The sequence below is a fragment of the Saccopteryx leptura genome, chromosome 9 (assembly GCF_036850995.1).
Source record: "Saccopteryx leptura isolate mSacLep1 chromosome 9, mSacLep1_pri_phased_curated, whole genome shotgun sequence".
In the NCBI taxonomy this organism is placed as follows: domain Eukaryota; kingdom Metazoa; phylum Chordata; class Mammalia; order Chiroptera; family Emballonuridae; genus Saccopteryx; species Saccopteryx leptura.
The window spans coordinates 52095949-52116688 of NC_089511.1; the positions used below are offsets into that span (position 1 = coordinate 52095949).

Here is a 20740-nt window from a genome sequence, read left to right on the forward strand (position 1 = left end):
AACGAAATACTTGACCACCAACAAACATAAACAATCATTAGATGCATCAGCTTCCAGTTGTAAAGTAACAGGTGTTTTTAAAACTTCAAATTATCCTGAAGATGAAAAACAGTTGGCTGCAATAGAGGGAACATTTGCATTCATACCATAATTCACAAAGTTTTCGTAGTATGGATTGTACAACAAAATTCTTTAAAAAGTTTCACAATGTAAAATTTTCATATGCCAGGACAAAATGCGAGGCTATTTTGAAATCAGTATTTAAAAATTACTGTGACAACATACTTACAGAGGACTTGGAAACTGCAGCATTTGCAATAATTTTATCTGATGCATCAAAATTAATTTATAATGAAATTAAATTGTATCCAATAATAGTAAGATATTTTAATGTTACCAAGGGCATTCAAGTAAAAATTTTAAATTTAGAATCCATTGAGGGCAAAACTTCTGAAATTTTGTCAAACCATCTATACAGAGTAATAAATAAAAACAATTTGAAATCCAAAATTGTTGCAGTAACGGCTGATAAGACAAATACAATTTTAGTGGATGAAGACGCCAAGGGGTGAATAATGTATATGTAAAATTACAAGAGTTACTCCAAAAGAAAATACTAGGAATAGGTTGTAATGCACATTTTTTGTCAAATGCAATCAACACAGCGTCATGTGCCATGCCAATTGATGTAGAAGTAATAATAACTACAATTTACTTGCATTTTAATCATTTTACCATTCATGTTGCTACTTTAAAACAATTTTGTGAAGAAACAAATGTTGAATACAAAAAAACTTTTAGGATATTCAGAAGTTAGATGGCTTGCTCTAACACCTGCTATAGAGTATGTTCTATAATTATTTGAGCCTCTCTGTTCATACTTTTTAAGTTTAGACAAATGTCCTAAAATCCTGGAATTGTTTTTCAATAATAAAATATATGAGATATTAATGTATTTTGTTCATAATCAAGCATCTATTTTTCACAAAATAATTCAAAAGATTGAAGGTGAACACATTTCAGCTATAGAAATTAGTCTTATTTTGAATGACTTTATTCTTCAATAGAAATCTCATTTTGAAGAAAAATTTCTTCCTTTCATCATAAAAAGAAAATTGTCAGACTTAGAGAAATCAAATCTGAGCATAACAGAAAAGTTTATCAAAGAAGTGCAGAACTTTACCAAGACATGTTTTCTTTTTTTTTTTCTTTTTTTTTTTTGTATTTTTCTGAAGTTAGGAATGAGGAGGCAGTCAGACAGACTCCCGCATGCGCCCAACTGCGATCCACCCGGCATGCCCACCAGGGGGCAATGCTCTGCCCATCTGGGGCATCGCTCTGTTGTGACCAGAGCCATTCTAGCGCCTGAGGCAGAGGCCATAGAGCCATCCTCAGCACCCGGGCCAACTTTGCTCCAATGGAGCCTTGGCTGCGGGAGGGGAAGAGAGAGACAGAGAGGAAGGAGAGGGGGAGAGGTGGAGAAGCAGATGGGCGCTTCTCCTGTGTGCCCTGGCTGGGAATCGAACCAGGGACTCCTGCACGCCAGGCCGATGCTCTACCACTGAGCCAACCGACCAGGGCCAAGATATGTTTTCAATATATTGAAAAATGGTCTGAAACAAACATCATGGGAAATAACAGTTTTCAATAGTGTTTTTTTACTTCATCGCAAGTATATTGGACAGATATTGAATCTTGTCTTGAGTTTTTATCTAAAGAAATGCCAGACATCAAAATAGACAATTGTCTCTTTGAAGAATTAGAAGACTGAATGTATATTTAAATTCTGAAAAAATAATACAATGGAAAAATGAACATGTCAAATTGATAAAAGATGGGTGGAAATATTCAGCCATTTCAAAAATGAACATATTCCATGTGAAAATTTATTCATTCTTGTTCAATTTACATTGCGCTGCCCTGAAACTAAAACAGCAGTTGAAAAAGTGTTTTTCAATTGCTAATGATTTTTGGACAAGTGAGAAATCTAGATTAAATGTTGATACTTTAGCTGCAGCACCTGCCATAAAATTCAATATGAAAGATATTTCTTGTTCAGATATTTCCAATATATTGTTACAAGATGATACATTGACAAAAAATATTCATTCAGTAGAATCTATCTAAATGAGTACTTTTTCTTATAATTATTATTAAAATTTAATAAGCATGTAAGTATAATTACAACAAAATATTACAAATGTTTTTATTACAGAATTATCGTATTATATGTGTTTTATTGTTGCAATGAATAAAATGTTTCTTTTATTTACAATATTGTTTTCTTCAATTTATTTTTGTCCTTTTCATTGTAAAAAAGTTGGTCACCTTAATTTTATAGATGAGGAAACTTAGGAAAAGAAAGCTTAAGATGCTTTGTTTACTTGAGGTCATATAGCTGCTAAGTTACAGACCCAGATTTTGAAACAAAATATTCTGCTCCAAAATTCGGGCCCTTAACCATTACTAATAGGGTTGGGTATTCAACCATTAAACTCCTGTACCCCTTAAGTTATTTAATAGCTACATTATAAATATGCTAAAGATTTATCTGGTGACTTGGAAAAATTCAGCATTTCAAGTTTCTCATTTTAAATAAAATTTAAGAATATATTTAAAATGCAATGACCTGTGGTCATTTTAAATGAAATTTAAGAATATATTTAAAATGCAATGACCTGTGTTTAAATGAAAAATAAAAGGAGTCAAAGAATAGATTAATGAAATTGTGAAAACTTTTAAAATTTATAAATAGTATAATCTCTTTCTTGATTAGAGAGAGACTTTAAAAAAAACTTTTTTGGTATTTAATCTACTAGAGTCACTGTTAGATTTTTATACTATTTTTCTCATCTTTATTTATGCACATTATTATATAACAAACTATAGTACGATAAAAATTTTGCATTTAAAGCCAGTTATGGAGTCATTTATATACAAAGTATCCTGTGTTTCATAAATTATTTTTTTCTTAAATGAGAAACAGGGAGACAGAGAGACAGATTCCTTCATGTGTCCTGACTAGGATTCACCCAGCAAGACCCCTATGAGGCAATGCTCTGCCCATCTGGGGTCATTGCTTCATTGCTTGGCACCCTAGCTATCTTAGCATCTGTGGCAAGGTCATGAAGCTATCCTCAGTGCCTGGGACCAACTTGCTCTAACTGAGCCATGGCTGTGGGAGGGGAAGAGAGAGATAGAGAGAGAAAAGGGAAAGGGGGATAGGTGGAAAACCAGATGGTCGTTTCTCCTGTGTGCACTGACCAGAAATCAAACCTAGGACATCCACACACCAGGCCAGTGCTCTACCTGGGAGCCAACTGGCCAGGGAAAATGTTGCTTTTTATTCTGATTATAGTTTTCTTTTTTTAAAGTCCATTCTTCAAATTATACCTCATGTGGTGTCAACTACATTTATGGTTGCCATTTGCTATTTATTAACAAATGAGGGCTGAGTGGTTTGATCTTTTATAAAAAGAAGAAAACAGTCTGATATAATAAGATCATGGGTTCTTTGTAAAGAGCTAAAAATAGCTGAGACTTGGAAGATACCTAACTTTGGTGTTTAAGTGACTGTTTTTCTTAGAGCAAGAAATTGATGATGAACTCAAAGCACTTAGATAGAACTTGGAGTGAGGGTTGACTTTTTTGCATAGTTTTAGATTTTAGGATAGTGCTTGGCATGAAGTAAGGGCTTAACAAGTGGTCCTTGTGCTACAACTATGCATTGATTCCAATGTGGATGAGCTTTCAGTGTGTCCTTGAGTGAAAACTATTTCAGTGTACTTGTCAGTCCAGGATGCTATAATTAAACTATAAGAGTGTATGTCCTGTGCCATCAGGGAGGGCTTTTTCTATGCTAGTTTAGGTTCAAGAAATCAAGGTATTAAATTTCAGTTCTATATTTGCTTCTGATTACATTTCAAAAGGGATAATTATTTTGTAGCTTTCTTAGATAAGTGGTTCCTAAACTCAGCTCATCATCTGAAATACCAGGGAAGCTTAAATACAGTTAGATACCTGGGCCCCTTCCAAGATCTCTTGGGATTGGGTCTATACATCTGTGTTTTCTTAAAGCTTTTTCACTGTGATTGATGTTGTACAACTAATTTTGGAACCTACTACTACACATCCTTTAAAGAAAATGCTTTACTCCCAACAGAATATCCATACAAGGGATATGTGGAAAGAATAACTATTGGTTGAGGACTCATACACCAGTACTTGAGCTTGGGTAGGTATGTTACTTCATATGATTCTTTCACTACCTCAGCAGATATATATACTTATTTACTATATATGTTCACTATATGTAAATGTTCAACAGGCAATGAAACAAGAAATGCTGAGAGTCCTTAACTGGTGTCCTTAATGTCTGTAATGTGGGTGACTGAGGCTAGTCAGGTCCACATCGAATTCAGGCAGATGGCAGAGAAACTGCGGAGCCAGAAAGCTGTGGGTCATTCTCATTTAATAAAGTCTCACAACAGTGGCCGAGCAAACAGGCAGAGGAAAACCACATCTCATGGCAGCAGGCAAACTAAATGCAAAAGGATCCTTCACAGTGGTGGGCAAGCAATCCACAGTCTATGAGTCTGAGAAAGCACTCATAGCCTTACATAGGCTATGTACACATGGCACTGCCATGTGCTCCTGCTATAATCAGGTAGAGTACGAGCAAGCAAGTCTAATACAGCTGTTTTCCCAACATTCCACTGCTTTAGGGTTGGTCGCTTCACAATCTACAGGACAGGTATCTTCTGTGATGGTCCCTGTGTGAAGAGTGAAGTACATTACATAAACAAACAGACTACAGCAACAGCCCAAGCTATACAAAAATTACAAGAATTTAGAAAGGTGCCCTTCACAATGTCTCCCTGAGCACTCTGCCCAGAGAATTAACTGGGCCCTACCTCTAGCCCCTTAGCCCATGATAGGCCTGTAGAGTCCAGGGCTATGTCCACTGAAGCCAAAAAATGTCCTTTGTGTGTATCTGCAACTCGGTAAAAGCAGCTTCCCATCAGGGTCTCTCATACTGTCCACAAGTGGCATGTCTATCCAATAAGGGAGCCAGTGCCCCCCTTTGTTTATAGTTCGAGTCCATTACAATGGCTCAGTGATCAGTCCATGATAGACAGCCCAGCTGTCTCTGCAAATACCAAAAGTGAAAGTCTATTACAGGCAACTAGCCACACAGCTCCTTGATAATGGACCTCAGTGCCTTTTCATAAGCACTCTGTCTGTTGCCACAAGCTCCATTCAAACAACTCAGAGGTTCAAGCCCACAGGGACTGGCAGAGTCAAATATATTCAAGATCTGTGTCTTCTTGACAGTTCTTTGAGCTGTTGCCAAAGCACCTACAGGGCTTACTCAGGTTACGACAGTCTTGACATATGACATTTCAAGTTTACAATGCTCACTCCCATAAAAATTTGGAAAAAATTGAGACATGAGTGTTAAGGCAGATTTTGGAAGAAAAGTCATCAACCTTCCAGGCTAAGGCTGGAACAATTCTTTAAGAAGGTAGAGAGGCCTGTAACAGATCCTGTACCCTTTACATCAGCTGCCTCTCAAGGAGAAATACCTGTAGTACAAGTAGAAACACCTCCAGCATCTCTTGCATGTTCCTTAGGCAATCCTGATTCACCTGACCCAGTATCTCCAGCACCTTCTGCAGCTTCTCCTGCATCTCCAGCTTCCTCCTCCCAATAGCTCATTCTCTTCCTCCTTGTGATGCCCCTTCCAGTATGTAAGCCAACCACAGAAATAAAGGTAAGAATTTTTTTACACTCTTTTTTTGTCACTTTTTTCTTTTACTACAGTACAGTGTATAGTACAGTATATTTATGTTATTTTCTTTTTTCTGTGGCTTAGTTGTGTTTTTATGTTCTAGATTGTGATTTTAAAACTGTGTTAGGATAGGTAAATGACTTAGGCTAGGGTGTGTTTTGACTTACACCAAAATTTAGGTTACATTGCTGTTGTAGGAACAGAACATTGTTATAACCCAAGGACTCCCTGTATTATCTTCTAATGCCAACATCTGCAGCACATCAGAAGGGGATCAATGGGCCCTGGCCGGTTGGCTCAGTGGTAGAGCATCGGCCTGGCGTGCAGGAGTCCTGGGTTCGATTCCCGGCCAGGGCACACAGGAGAAGCGCCCGTCTGCTTCTCCACCCCTCCCCCTCTCCTTCCTCTCTGTCTCTCTCTTCCCCTCCCGCAGCCGAGGCTCCATTGGAGCAAAAGATGGCCCGGGTGCTGGGGAGGCTCCATGGCCTCTGCCTCAGGCACTAGAGTGGCTCTGGGTGCAACAGAGCGACGCCCCGGATGGGCAGAGCATCGCCCCTTGGTGGGCGTGCCGGGTGGATCGCGGTTGGGCGCATGCGGGAGTCTGTCTGACTACCTCCCCGTTTCCAGCTTCAGAAAAATACAAAAAAAAAAGAAGGGGATCAATGAATTGAATTGCCAATTTTACATGGGGTCTCTGGCCCCCCTACCCATCCTTATTAGATGGGTCCTTTGGCCTTCTCCCTCTTCAAATTGGAACAACGGGTCTTGGGGATCTTCTTATTCCTCAGCTGTCTTTAACAAGTAATCTTGCAACCATGCCACCTGAATGCCAGCCATTTTCTTGGCAGCTGCTGGGGCTTCCCAGTTCCCCTACTTTTTCAGCGACTGGAATCTATGTTGTGGCTTAAGCTGCCATCAAAGTTCTAACAGAACTCTATTAGACCTGCCATCTAATGTCTCTTTATCTGCTCCAGCCACAATCAAATCTACCTACCTGTTTCTCTTGTTAGCCGGGGGACAGCACAGGCAGCAACTTGCACAGCTTTTTAATTCCATGTTGTCTCCAACTTGCCCAAATCTGCTACCATCTGTGTAACTGCACTAATAGGCTGTCACAAAGAGGTCAAAGACAGCCACTAGTGACCCAAAAAGGGCTGACAGGGTGCTACAGAGAATCAAGTCCCTCATCCCTGCCATAATCACTTCCTCATCTGACCCATGGGACCTCGAGTTGAAAGAAGCATTTCTGAGACCTAATTCCTAGAGGACTTGCTGCAGCTTCATAAATGTCTGCCACTGATTCACTGCCCTCAGCAAGTCACCAGCATTCTGCCAGATCTTACAAATGGCATCCATCACCCATCCTAATAGGGTATGGTTTCCTGGGTTGTCATGGCAATTCTAAAGATGCTTCCTCAAGGAGGACTGCATGGTAATGGCAGCCGATTTCTCTATCTCTGTTTTGGAGAGCATGATGCCACCCACCTCTATGTCCCACAACTGCAGCAACCAGGCTGGCAGAGGTTCGGTGGGTTTCTGCCTAAATTTCACCCCTAACTCCATCAGCTCTGCCTGGGTGTAGCGCTGGATGACAGAGTGCTTAACTACCTGTGGAGAGGGTTGTGCCTGCCCCTGAGGCACTCTTAGCTGCTAGGTTTTTATTTTCTGGGTGACCACTGGCCAGGCTCTGAATCTGCGCATGGCAGTTTCAGCTCAAACCTCTTCCTCAGAAGAGAAGGAAGAAACACTTTTCTTTGCCAACTCAGAGCCACTCTGCTGGCATGAATGCAGCTCCATTTTCAACGCCAGCTCCAGTTCATGCAGCTGCCATTTCTCGTCCTGAAGCTGGAACTCAAGCTCCTGAATACACAATTGTTTTTCCAACAACTGTTGCTGCCAACATTCTGCTTGTAGGACAAACTGGAGTTCACAAAACTGCAATTCCTTCTCAAGAAACTGTTCCAATTCTAGGCACCACTGGAGTTCAGCCTGCTTATCACACTGCAGCTCTCAAGAGCAGTCTTCCTCCTTCTCAAGCAACTGTTGCAGTTCATGCCACTGTCAGTGTTTAGTCTGTAGCTTGTCCTGGAGCTTTTGACCTTGGATAACCTCTCGCACAGAGATCTCAGTTTCTTCTCTCAGGGCTGTAAAAAACAGCCAGCCCACATTCCCCAAAAGGATAACCACAGGGAACCATATGCTGGAGAACAATGACCACTCCTCTACCCCACCCTTCAAGGGTGTTGGTGGTTCCATACTAATCTGATCAAAATCCTGTCCACTATGCCAGATGTAATGCCAGTGGCCAAGGTCAGGCAGGTCCACACTGGATTCGGGCAGATGGTAGAGAAATTGTGAAAACAGAAAGTGGTGAGTTATTCCTGTTTAACAGAGTTTCACAATGGTGGATGAGCAAACCAGCAGAGGAAAACCACTTCTCACAGCAGCAGGTGAATGAACAGAAAAAACTACCCCTCACAGTGGTGGCCAGGCAGTCTGCAATCAGCCCTGAGGGCAAGTACTCATAGCCTTACATAGACTATACACACGTGGTGAAGCTACCTGCTCATGCACTAATCAGGCAAAGTACAGCAAGCAAGCCTGACACAGATGTTTGCCAAACAATGTCACATAGCTAGTAAGTAGCAGAGTGATGACAGATCTGAATGCTTATGATTCCAAAGCCTACTTTATGTTAATGCTGATAGAAGTTGAAACTTTAATCTTTTAAGGTGTTAGAGTTTATATGTTTGCAGATACTTCTGAAAAAAAATGCTTTTTATTAAATTTCAGACTTGTGTGAGCTTAACTGAAACAGAGATAAACAGTTTACTCAAGTCACCCACATTTACACCTAATACCAATTTGTCTCACAAAATCTCAGTTTACCTACTAAAGGATACTCTTCCCTGACCATCCTTAATTACAGGTCAAGCTAACATGTTTTAGGCACTCTCATAAGTTCTTTATCTAGCTCTTATTCCAAGGCTAATAAGCTATTTTTATGTTTATTTGTTAAATGGATATATTTCCTATTAAACTGTAAATTACCTAAGTATAATGATCTTTTTCATTTCTATTATATAGTCAGTTCTGGGTTTACCTAAAGTGTTTGCTCATCAAGGACTTGTTGAACAAGTCAGTAAACCCCTGTGCTCTTTCCCCTGAATAGATATGCCTCTATATTATTCATAATATACATAAATATAAGGCTCAGTAACTACATCATTTTTTCTATAACAGTTTTTAATTATCTAATTACAAAGAATTAGGTAATTAATAAAATTATAATTAAATAAAATTTGGACAAAATTACTCTCTTGTGTACATTTTTAGTCATTGTTTCAGGATTTATTTATTTTTATATTTTTATTTTTTATTAAGTTAGAGGCAGGGAGGCAGAGAGACAGAATACTGCATGTGTCCTAACTGGGATCCACCTGGTAAGCCCCCTACAGGGCAATGTTCTGCCCATTTGGGGCTGCTACTCCATTGTTCGGCAACCAAGCTATTTCAGAGCCTGAGGTGAGGCCATGGAACTATCCTCAGTGTCCAGGGCCAAGTTGCTTAAACCATTTGAGCCATGGCTGTGGGAGTAGAAGAGAGAGAAAGAGTGAGAGGAGAGGGAGGGAGAAGGATGGAGAAGCAAATGGTTGCTTCTCCTATGTGCCCTGATCAGGGATCAAACCTGGGATTTCCACACACTGGGCTGATGCCCGACATCTGAGCCAACTGACAAGGTCCTGTTTCTGTGTTTAGGTAAGTATTATATTACATAAATATAAACAAATCAAAAACAGGAATCACGAAGAAAAAATTAAAATTATATATAAAATATATTAAAATGTTTCTTAAATGAATTTAAAAAAAATGTTTCTTCTGTTGTAAAATAATCTTATATATTTTGCTATTTGTCTTGTATAATGGTTAGATGGCTTTAAGAAGACTTTGACAGATGATTTGACTTTTCCTGGCTTTCAGAAAAAGAAATTTCACTTCAGTTTTTAATTCATTATTGAGATAAAGTAACCACAGAGACCCATTTCATGTCACTTGTATCCATAGATAGATAATAAAACATATTTTCATCATTAGGAAATCTCTTTTTACTAACAGAAATGGAATAATATTTTCAACATGTGGATAGAAACTCAAACAATAGCCCCAAATAAATTGAAACAAATTCTATGAATGACATTTATCAGTGGTTTCCAAATTTTGTCCTCACATTGGGACCACCTGGGAGCTTCAGAAACTGAAAATAACTGTGACTAATTCCTAGAGATTGTAATTGATTGGTCTATGGTTGTGGCATCGGCTTAGGAATTTTGACGGGTATTCCTAATGGGGACAGGTTTGGAAACCATGACTATCAGTTTCTGTCTTCAGACAAAGTAGCAGAAGTATTGAGGTTTCCACCTCAAATTGAGGTGTATTTGTGGAACACCATGTTGACTCTGATTTTCCTGGGCTTGCCTGCAAAGAATTGCAGCTAGGTGTGAAATGATTAAGGCACTTCTTAACTTGGGAAGTTTTTATGAACTATGTGTCAAGACTGGGACCAATTCCAATAGTTCTAATAGCAAGTTTACCACGGAATGGGAAAAGTGAAAAAGAACAAGAATAATATATAGGTTTTTAAAAACCCATCCAATCCCTATCCCTTAAAACATAACTGAATTAACAGGATGAATTATATCTCTATTAGTTGAAAGGTAGGCAGGGGGGTGTTGTTTGTTTTTTTGTTTGTTTTGTTTTGTTTTGAGAAGAGGGAAGATAGAAAGGCAGACTTCCACATGCACACTGACTGAGATCCACCTGGCACCCCCTTCTGGGGTAGATGCTTGAATCAACGGAGCTATTCTCAGTGCCTAGGCCAACACTCAAATAAGCCAAGTCATTGGCTGTGAGAGAGGAAGAGAGAGAAAAGACAGAGAGAGAGAGAAGAGAAGCAGATTGTCACTTCTCATGTGTGCCCTGACCAAGAATCTAACCTTGGATGTCTACCACCAGGCCATCATCAGGCCAATGCTCTATCACTGAGCCTACTGGCCAGGGCATGTTAAATTCACTTTAAAACCCACCTTTGGCTCTGGCCAGTTGGCTCAGTGGTAGAGCGTTGGCCCAGCATGCAGATGTCCCGGGTTTGATTCCTGGTCAGGGCACACAGGAGAAGCAATTATCTGCTTCTCCACCCTTCTGCCTCTTTCTTCTCTCTATCTCTCTCTTCCCCTCTCTCAGCCAAGGCTCCAATGGAACAAGTTGGTCTGGTGCTGAGGATGGCACCATGGCCTCACCCCAGGTGCTAAAATGGCTCTGATTGCAAGGGAGCAACAACCTCAGATGGGTAAAATCATGCCCCTTACTGGGCTTGCCAGGTGGATCCTGGTCGGGTGCATGCAGGAGTCTGTCTCTATGCCTCCCCACTTCTCACTTAAGGAAAACACACACACAAAAATGAATTTAGCATGATATGATTTATTCATTGAAGACTGAAGATATCCATCCTAGCAAGATTTAATGAAGTACTAATTAAATGATTATTAACAGAGAAATTTATGGTCTGAGAGAGAATACACACATTAATATTTATTAATATTGCTGTGTACAGACTTTAAGGAGGTTCTTCCCAGAGCATAGAGTGCAATTTGAAGATCAGCAGTTTTTCAAACCAGAGAGTATAAAGGCAAAAACAAACAACAACAAAAAAAACAAGAGCTGTTTTTTAAAAAATATTAAATGAAGTTGACAAACCTTAGTTAGACTCACCAAGAGAAAAAGAGAGAAGACTCTAATAAAATCAGAAATAAAAGAGGACACATTACAACTGATACCATAGAAATACAAAGGATATCAAGAGACTGTTGTGAAAAAAGATACTCAACATCACTAGTCATGTGGGAAATGCAAATCCAAAGCACAATGAGATATCACCTTATACCTGTTAGAATAGTTATTATTAAAAAGACAAGAAATAAGCTACTGGTGAACATGTGGAGAAAAAAAAAACAGTTATACACTGTTAGTGTGATGTAAATTCCAGCCACAGTGAAAAACAGTATGGAGTTTCCTGAAAAATTAAAAATAGAAACATCCTATATTCCAGCAATTACACTTCTGAAAATTTATTGAGGAAAATAAAAATAGGCTCTGGCTAGTTAGCTCAGTAGATTAAGAGCATTAGCCCCAAAGAAAAAGGTTGTGGGTTCAATTCCCAGTCAGGGCTCACACAGGAAGTAACAAAAAACAACAACAACAACAAAGAACACACAACTGAGCTGAACAACAAATGAATGCTTTCCTTCCCCTCCCCTCTCTCTCTTCCCTCTGTTTTTCTAAAAATCAGTCAAGATAGATAGCTTGGTTGGTTGAACCATCGTCCCAAAGAGCAGAGGTTGGTGGTTGATTCCCCAGTCAGGGCACATACAGGAGCAGCTCGATGATCTCATCTCTCTCTCCCTGCTAGGAAGGAAGGAAGAAAGGAAGGAAGGAAGGAAGGAAGGAAGGAAGGAAGGAAGGAAGGAAGGAAGGAAGGAAGGAAGGAAGGAAAGAAGGAGGGAGGGAGGGAGGGAGGGAGGGAGGGAGAAAGGAAAGGAAGGATGGAAGGAAGGAAGGAAGGAAGGAAGGAAGGAAGGAAGGAAGGAAGGAAGGAAGGAAGGAAGAAGGGAGGGAGGGAGGAAAGGAAGGAAGGAAGGAAGGAAGGAAGGAAGGAAGGAAGGAAGGAAGGAAGGAAGGAAGGAAAGGGAGAGAGGCCTTTTGTGACTGTGCAGACACATAGTCCATCACCAAGAAAACGGTGCTCAGTGGCCACCAGGTGACTTGGGCCGGTTGCAGAAGGCACAGAGTTGAACGCAGAAAGTTGTTTAAGTATCCAAGAAAGAGAAACAGTAAACCACCTGCTTAAGCTGATCTCTAGTGTCTTCTAATTCTTTGGACTCTAGTCTTTAAATAATTGAACCTTGATCTCATTTGAGGTGGGGAAAATACACACAGGTGGCCTAACTTCTAATTATTTCATTTTCAATAAAAGGCACAGGTGTCAAAGTCTTAAGGGTTATGTTTCTTAGTGCACTAAATCTTTTTTTTTTTTTCAAACACAACACCAACTGTTCTGTTAATCCAAAGCAAGGTCTCTGGCTCCTTTTACCTTGCATTACCACTTATACTACCTCTGGATGTTCTCATTTGCTGTGTCTGCTGCTGTTGCTGCTTTGAAAGTCTTTAATGTTCTCTAGCACTTTGGTTCTCAACTTTTGCTGATTATTGAATCACCTGGGCAGCTCTAAAAACTACAAGCATATCTCAGAGATATGGTGGGTCTGGTACTAGAACACTACAGTAAAGTATGTATTGCAATAAAATGCATTGTAATCTTTTCACTGGTGGAGTCTTGTTTTCAATTTGTAAAAACATGGATGTGAAGAGCAATAAAGCCAAGTGCAATAACATGAGGTATGCCTGTACTGATGTCCAGGGCCACACGTGGAGATTCTGATGTAACTGGAATAGAGTGAAGCCTGAGGAGAGGGTGTTTTTAAAACATCCCAGATGATTCCAACATGCTGCAAAGTTCAAGAACTGCTATTCTAGGAGTGGAATCTGATACTGGTTTCATTTTGCAGTGCTGACCTTTCCTATCTAAAACTAGCATTTGTGAAGATTTGGTCAGTTTTGCTTTTCAATAAGAGCACATCATAGGAGGGGATTGTCAGCTTAGGCAATGTGTTAAATGTGTTACATAAACCTACTGCATTTAATTTTCGTATAGAGTGGGCTTGTGGTTTGCATTATAGAAATACTGTAGGATCTTTATTTATCATACAGTGCAGAAGATTCTAGAACACAACTGCTTATCCGGTAATGTAAATAAATAAAAAGAAATGAAATGTTAAGCACACACAGAGAGGGCTATACCTACTTCTGTTTCTGACTCTAAATAATATTAGAATGAGAAAACCACCAATGATTGTACAGTAAGAATACAAGTTTGTCCCTATCTTGAGAATGAGCAACGACTTAAAGACAAACCTTTAATTAGGAAAGTATAGTAAAACTATATTAACCCAGGTTTTACTGATTCATACTTTGCAATACTGAAATGGTCTAGATATATTTTACTGAATTTAAAGTGACATTTTATAATCTGTGGAATTTCTTGAAACAAGAACAATTCAGAACAAAATCATTGTTTTTAAACTGGTTTTAATAAAATAAAAATTCTAGGTTGATTTATTTCTTTAGAGTTATTGGATAAATACTCTATTATAACAATATAAACCAAAATGAAAAGATTTGAGTCAGCCATAATATCCCAACAAAGCATAGTATTTTCATAGTTGTAGGTTCTGTTGCTATCCTCAGATCTATAATCAAATATCTTACCAATAATTCCTGCAGGCAAAAATTATTTTTCTGGTAGTGATAATTTGTGTGTGTGTGTGTGTGTGTGTGTGTGTGTGTGTGTGACAGAGACAGAGAGAGAGACAGTGAGAGAGAGAGAGACAGATAGGGACAGACAGACAGGAAGGAGAGAGATGAGAAGCTTCAATTCTTTGTTGTGGCTTCTTAGTTGTTCATTGACTGCTTTCTCATATATGCCTTGACCTGGGAGCTACAGTAGAGCAAATAACCCCTTGCTCAAGCCAGTGACCTTGGGCTCAAGCCAGCGATCTTGGGCTTCAAGCCAGCAACCTTTGGGCTCAAGCCAGCGACCATGGGGTCATGTTTAGGATCCCACACTCAAGCCAGCAACCCCACGCTCAAGCTGGTGAGCCTGCACTCAAACGGGATGAGCCCACACTCAAGCCGGATGAGACCGAGCTCAAGCTGGATATTCCCACACTCAAGCCAAGGACCTCAGGGTTTTGAACCTGGGTCCTCCACATCCCAGTCCAATGCTCTATCCACTGTACCACTACCTAGTCAGGTGGTAGTGATAATTTTTATATAGAACTGGGCTTACCAAATTTTTATTGATATGCTTCATTTTATTTATTAATAGTTATATCTTAATTTATAAGGACTACTACATTTGAAAAATTAGTAATAAAACATATTAAAAAGAAAAGATTGTCCCATAAGCAAACCTCTTTCAGTTTCTAAGAATTAGTGTAGCTTGCTATAGTTTAATTTCTGCTTATATTGGGGCTTTCGTGTTTATTGTCTTTCACTTCATTTTCTTTTAACTCAAAAATGATACATGAATATGTTTTTGGTAGAAATATTGTAAAAGATATAGATTGAAAGTCTTCCTTCATGATTTCCTTCCCTTTCCCCAAACCCTTTCACTTTCCTAGTCAGAACTATTAAGTGTTTTATATCTCTCCTTCTTGCATAAATGGGACAGTCCTGTATTGTCTTTGATTAGTTTTTTTATTCACTAAATATGTCTTGGAGAGTACTCAAAATAAAATATATGGATGCTTGCCACATTCTTCTATAAAGGTTTCATACTATTCTATAGCATGGATGTTCCTAGGTTATTAATCATTTCCCTAATCATGAACACATGTTTCTTATTTTACATTCTTTCAAGCAATGTACTGCTAAACATTCTTATATTTTTTGTGTGTGCATATTTACAAGTTTTGCTTAAACGAGTCTTAAACATTAGATAGATATTGCTAATTGCTTTCCCATAGTCTCTGCCTTGTTACATTTATATTATCAATGTTTGCAAGGGGACTCAATTCCTTGCAAATTTCCCAGTGGTAGATACCACCAAGCTTTACTTTTTTTTTTTTTTTTTTTACAAACAAATGCGAAATAGCGCACATATTATTTAATTAACATTTCACTATTTAGTAATGAAGTTAACATTATTTAGATTTTTTTTATTGCCCATTCATACTTCTCTTGTCTTTATTACAGAATTGAATTCTTTAATCCCTTCTATGGTTGTTGGTTTTCATACCAGCATTCTAATTAAGATTAATCTTTTTGGCAAGATTTTCAAATTTTTATTAGGAACCAACACACAGTTATTTACTAAAGCAACAAATTTTCTGATAATATTTGTCTTGATCTCACGATCCTACTAAGAGTGTGAGAATTTCTCCAAGTGAGTTGCCTGCATTAGAATCACCCTGGTGCCTACATTAAATGTAAAGTACATAGCTTTTGAATGAATCACAGTATGTAGGTAGGAGGACGTAAGATCTGCATTTTAAATAAACCTCCCAGAAAATTCTGATGAATAGTATATTCATAAGGAATTCATTAGACATGCTTTGGACTTGTATTTATTTTTATAAAAAGCAAAGTAGAGGATATGAGGATTAAAGAAGACACAAAGTCTTACGTTGCCATGGGGGATGGAGAATGACATAGATATGAAATTTAATAACATTTATAAGTTCTCTCCAAGTGGACACTTAAAAATTTACATTTAAAAATGTAAAATAGCTTGCTTCCTGCGAGTACTGATCAAGTAATTGCTTTTATTTCCATAATTAATAGAAACATTCTAATCTCAGAGACAAACCTTCTTTTAAAAAAAAAGCTGTTTGTGTAGCATTCTAATTGCTAGCAGAATTTCATATTTGAAGCAGAGGTGCTGGGAATGAAAAGAGAGATGCTGAGCTCTGAGTCTAACAAAGCCTGTGATGGGATGACAAGCTCTGGCTCAGACAGACAAGAAAGGAGGGCTGGGACATCTGCAGAGCAGAGATGTCACTGAGGAGCAAGAACCAGAGGGAGAGGACAGGAAACAAAAACTGAGAATGGGGGAAAGAAGTAGTAAAAACAATCTATTAGGAACACATCAGATATTCTTTTTAATTAATGGTGAATGGTTAGTTTTCATGAAAATAATTGTATATTTTTAAGCCTTTTATTGTGACTGATTTCTGTCACTTTTGACTAACATTTTATTAACTTCTGATACTCATTTGCACTGTTCCATTTCTTAGCTGAAAGTCTGTACAGAGCATTAGCAATTGGTACTTTTATTATTGCATATATTTTCACTGATAAATTATCCTAGAAATTAAACTAGAAAATTTAAAAAGGAGGAGTTAGCTATTGAAACAAGAATGGCTTTTGATGGGTGATTTACTGTCTATGCTATCATAATCTTACCATCATCTTCATATCTCAGCCCTTATTACTTTAATATGGATTTTCCAATGACCCAAATGTAAACTGATAAATGCCATGAATGGATTAGATAGAAAATATATGCTAACTGATCGTATTGAATGAAGTGTCAGGTCACCAAATATGAACTCCGAGGAGACGGCCATTGCTATAATTAGTATTTAAAAAAAAATAACTGACACCTGACATCTTAATAAATAATGTGCTGATTCTTGCATCCTCTCATCTTTAAGCTTCTTTATCTCTTCTCCAATATGAAGCAACAGCTCCTAGACATAATGTAGCATACTAGAAACAGGTATAGAAAAAATATTGCCATGAAACTGCAGGAGGAAAAAAAAGGTTAATAATTTCTACTGATTTTTTGAGGAAAAACCACAATAAAACACTCATATATTTCAGCAAAAGGGTCTTGTGCGTCAGGACCCACATAGCATATAAGCTCCAGCAAGTTCACTAATTCTAATTTCATGCATTTACCACTTCACAGCTAAAAGAGTATCTTCAAAACATTTATTGATTCTGTTGCCATATTTTAAATTTCAATGATGTAAGTATAAGTATGTTTAGCGATATAACCTTGAACTTCTAATTATAGGCTCTAATCATGATTGTTATTTGGCCTTCATTATTACGTTTATAAAATAAATGCTGCTAAGTTGCCTTCAAATGCTTCTGAGTTAAAAGCACTTTAATGGATGCTGCATATTCCTGGATTTAAAGTTTAAACCAGAACGAGCTATTCTAAAAATCGTTAATTCCCACTATAATTTTTACTTTATAAAATCTTATACTAACTCCTATCTTGTGAAAGTTAATTCTCTTGAACTAAAAACAAAGAGAGGGTTTATGGATAATCCTTTGTTATATAATTAAGGAAAGATGATATAAAGTTTAAAGAGTAATGAACTCTTTTTGGAGTACCCCTTTCACTAAATGAAAGAATAAAAGTCAAAACTTAAAGGAACGTGCTAGGGTGATAATATACTTGGAGAATCCTGTGCTATAGCAGAAAGAACATGGACTTTGTTTTGACAGAGGTCTAAATTTGGGCTCTACTTATGGTAGGTACCTTTTGCCTTCTTTTAGTAGCTATAAAAAGGAAGTGAAGAACCTATTTCCATGGTTGTTGCACAGAATACATTAAGAATGAGAACATATATGAAAATGATGAGCATGGTCCATGCTCATGGCTGTTTATCAAGCCTTTACAACATGCTAAGTACTATCCTAAGATTTTTAATAAACTTAGTTCTTTCAAATAAATCTACAGTGTAGGTATTATCATTATTATGCTCATTCTAGGCAATTTTCCCCAGATCAGAAAAAATAGTTGATGGTAGACTGAAGCAGTTTCAACTGAGAATTCAAGGCCTTGGCCCTTAACTGGCCTTTCTCATCTAATAGAATAAAATGAAGAAACACTTTAAGTCTCTGGCTGAGCTCTGTCTCTGTCTTTATCATAGACTTGATTTGGACCTAAGGCAAGTTACCAAATCCACTAATCTTTATGTTCTTCATCCTTATATTAGGAATAATAGTACCTACCACATAGGACTTTTGCAAAGTTTAGGTAACCTGTACCCTAACTCTGCTTATGAAGTACCTTCTGTAATTATGGAACACTATAAGTACTTAGTAAATGTTAACTAGGTTAATATGTGATTTTCAAAATGTTAATCTGAAAAACAATATTAATCTTTTTCCTTTTGGCTCTATGAGTTTCTCCCCCCGCCCCGGAATCAAATGTTGCAAGTGCTCCAAGTTGACTAATGCTTCTGAATTTCCCCTATTTTGAAAATATTCAGCATGATTCTACACTTTTCCTCTAACTTTTTCTATTTTGGAAAAGTTGAAAAAGTTTTACAATGAACATCTATCACCTAGATTCATAACTGTAAACATTTTACCATTTGATTTTTCTCTTTTCTATGTACATTTTGCTAAAACATTTAAAATAGATCCACAAACATAATGCCATGTCCCACCTTAAACATTTAAGCAAATATTTCTTTCTTCTGAATGGGAACACGCTCCTACCTAATAAGAATAGCATTATCAAACCCAATCTAGTTCACCTAGATAAAGAATATTACCTAATATACTGCCTGTAGTCAGATTTCCCCAGCCCCCCCACCAAATACCCTTTATCACTTTTACTTTTCATTCTAGTTCTAAAATAAAACTGAACAGAAAAAACAACCATAATTGTCATTTTATTGTCATGTCTTTTTACTCTGTGTAGTGGTGAAGTCGCCCCACTTTTTAACTTTTTCTTGACACTATAAGGAGAAATTTAAGAAGAGGTCAGGCCAGTTAATGGTTTTGTATTAATCTGAGAATTTACTTGTGATGATTTCTGATGAAATATTTTGGGCAAATTTACTACATAGCTGGTGTGACTTCCAGCTGTATCACTTTAGGAGGCCCACAGGATTTGCTTGTTCTGCAGTATTTTTCTGGGTTCCTTGGCTTCTGTCTTCTCAAGAGAAATATTTCAGATGAGAGATAGCAAAGCAATTAGCTGCTTAGTTAGCAAAGAGAAAGTACACTTGGTGAATTCTCAAGAGGGCAGCTCAGCCCGGTCTGAGTACTGACTTGGTAGTTCGGTTATTACGCTGAACTGTGCACCCTCTCTGCCTCTGGCTCCCCACCCTCCCTGCCAACTTGCTCCTGACCATCACAGGTGCACATCTCTGCCTATAGTGGGAAGTCCTATGTCTGAAATGTTTGCATTTTGAAGCATGCTCCTTTCTATACTTTTGCCCTTCTTCAGTCTAGTGTGCCAAGTGGAAGGTCATATATAGGTCACTGCCTTGTTTGTCAATCCCTTTGAACATGCTTCCCAGGGTGTGTAACTGCCCTGGGCTCAGGGGTTTGGGACCCTCTGTTAGCCATCTGGTTATCAGATGATGGTTATGTTTAAGGTAATATTCTTTTCCCCTTTCTTGCCCCCTCTCCTGGCTCATGTCTGATTAGCTACCTTCTTGAACAGTTCCTTTACTGATGACCTCTTGCAGGTGGTACACACTAATTCCTTTCCGTTATAAAAAGTCTCTTTCCCCATTATGATCAATAAGTTACCTGAGGAGTGATGATTTGAGACCATGTGAATTTCCTGTCCCCAACAATGTCTTAATGTCCATTGATGATTTTTATCAGAGATATCACTATGAGTTCATGTTTTAAAAAATATTTATTTTTTTCCTAGCATCTGTATAAAAAAAAAATCTAAAAGTTGTGACAGTCCAGTAGCAACAAGCATACCCTAGTGTACAGATATTGATTTGTAAACATAATCTACCTCTTTGGAAAAATATTGGTGGGAAGAGGACACTCTTTAAGAAATTTCTGATTCCTTGGCCCTGGCCGGTTGGCTCAGCGGTAGAGCGTCGGCCTGGTGTGCAGGGGACCCGGGTTCGATTCCCAGCCAGGGCACACAGGAGAAGCGCCCATCTGCTTCCCCACCACCCCTCCTTCCTCTCTGTCCCTCTCTTCCCCTCCCGCAGCCAAGGCTCCATTGGAGCAAAGATGGCCCAGGAGGTTGGGGATGGCTCCTTGGCCTCTGCCCCAGGCGCTGGAGTGGCTCTGGTCGCGGCAGAGCGACGCCCCGGAGGGGCAGAGCATCGCCATCTGGTGGGCAGAGCTTCGCCCCTGGTGGGCGTGCCGGATGGATCCCGGTCAGGCGCATGCGGGAGTCTGTCTGACTGTCTCTCCCCGTTTCCAGCTTCAGAAAAATACAAAAATAAATAAATAAATAAAATAAAAATGGTAAAAAAAAAAAAAAAAAAAAAGAAAGAAATTTCTGATTCCAGGTCCGGGACAGGCAAAGGACAAAGTAAGCCACAGATG

At 38.5% G+C, this 20740-nt stretch overlaps 1 long non-coding RNA gene across 1 annotated transcript in view; it reads right to left on the reverse strand.

Annotated features, from left to right (window-relative positions):
* Positions 1–5627: 5627 nt before the first annotated feature.
* Positions 5628–20740, reverse strand: part of LOC136380688 (uncharacterized) — a 56757-nt gene continuing 41644 nt past the window's right edge. Inside the window, exon 3 of the long non-coding RNA XR_010746979.1 lies at positions 5628–5740. This is a non-coding gene — a long non-coding RNA (uncharacterized lncRNA). The remainder of the gene's footprint in view (positions 5741–20740) is intronic.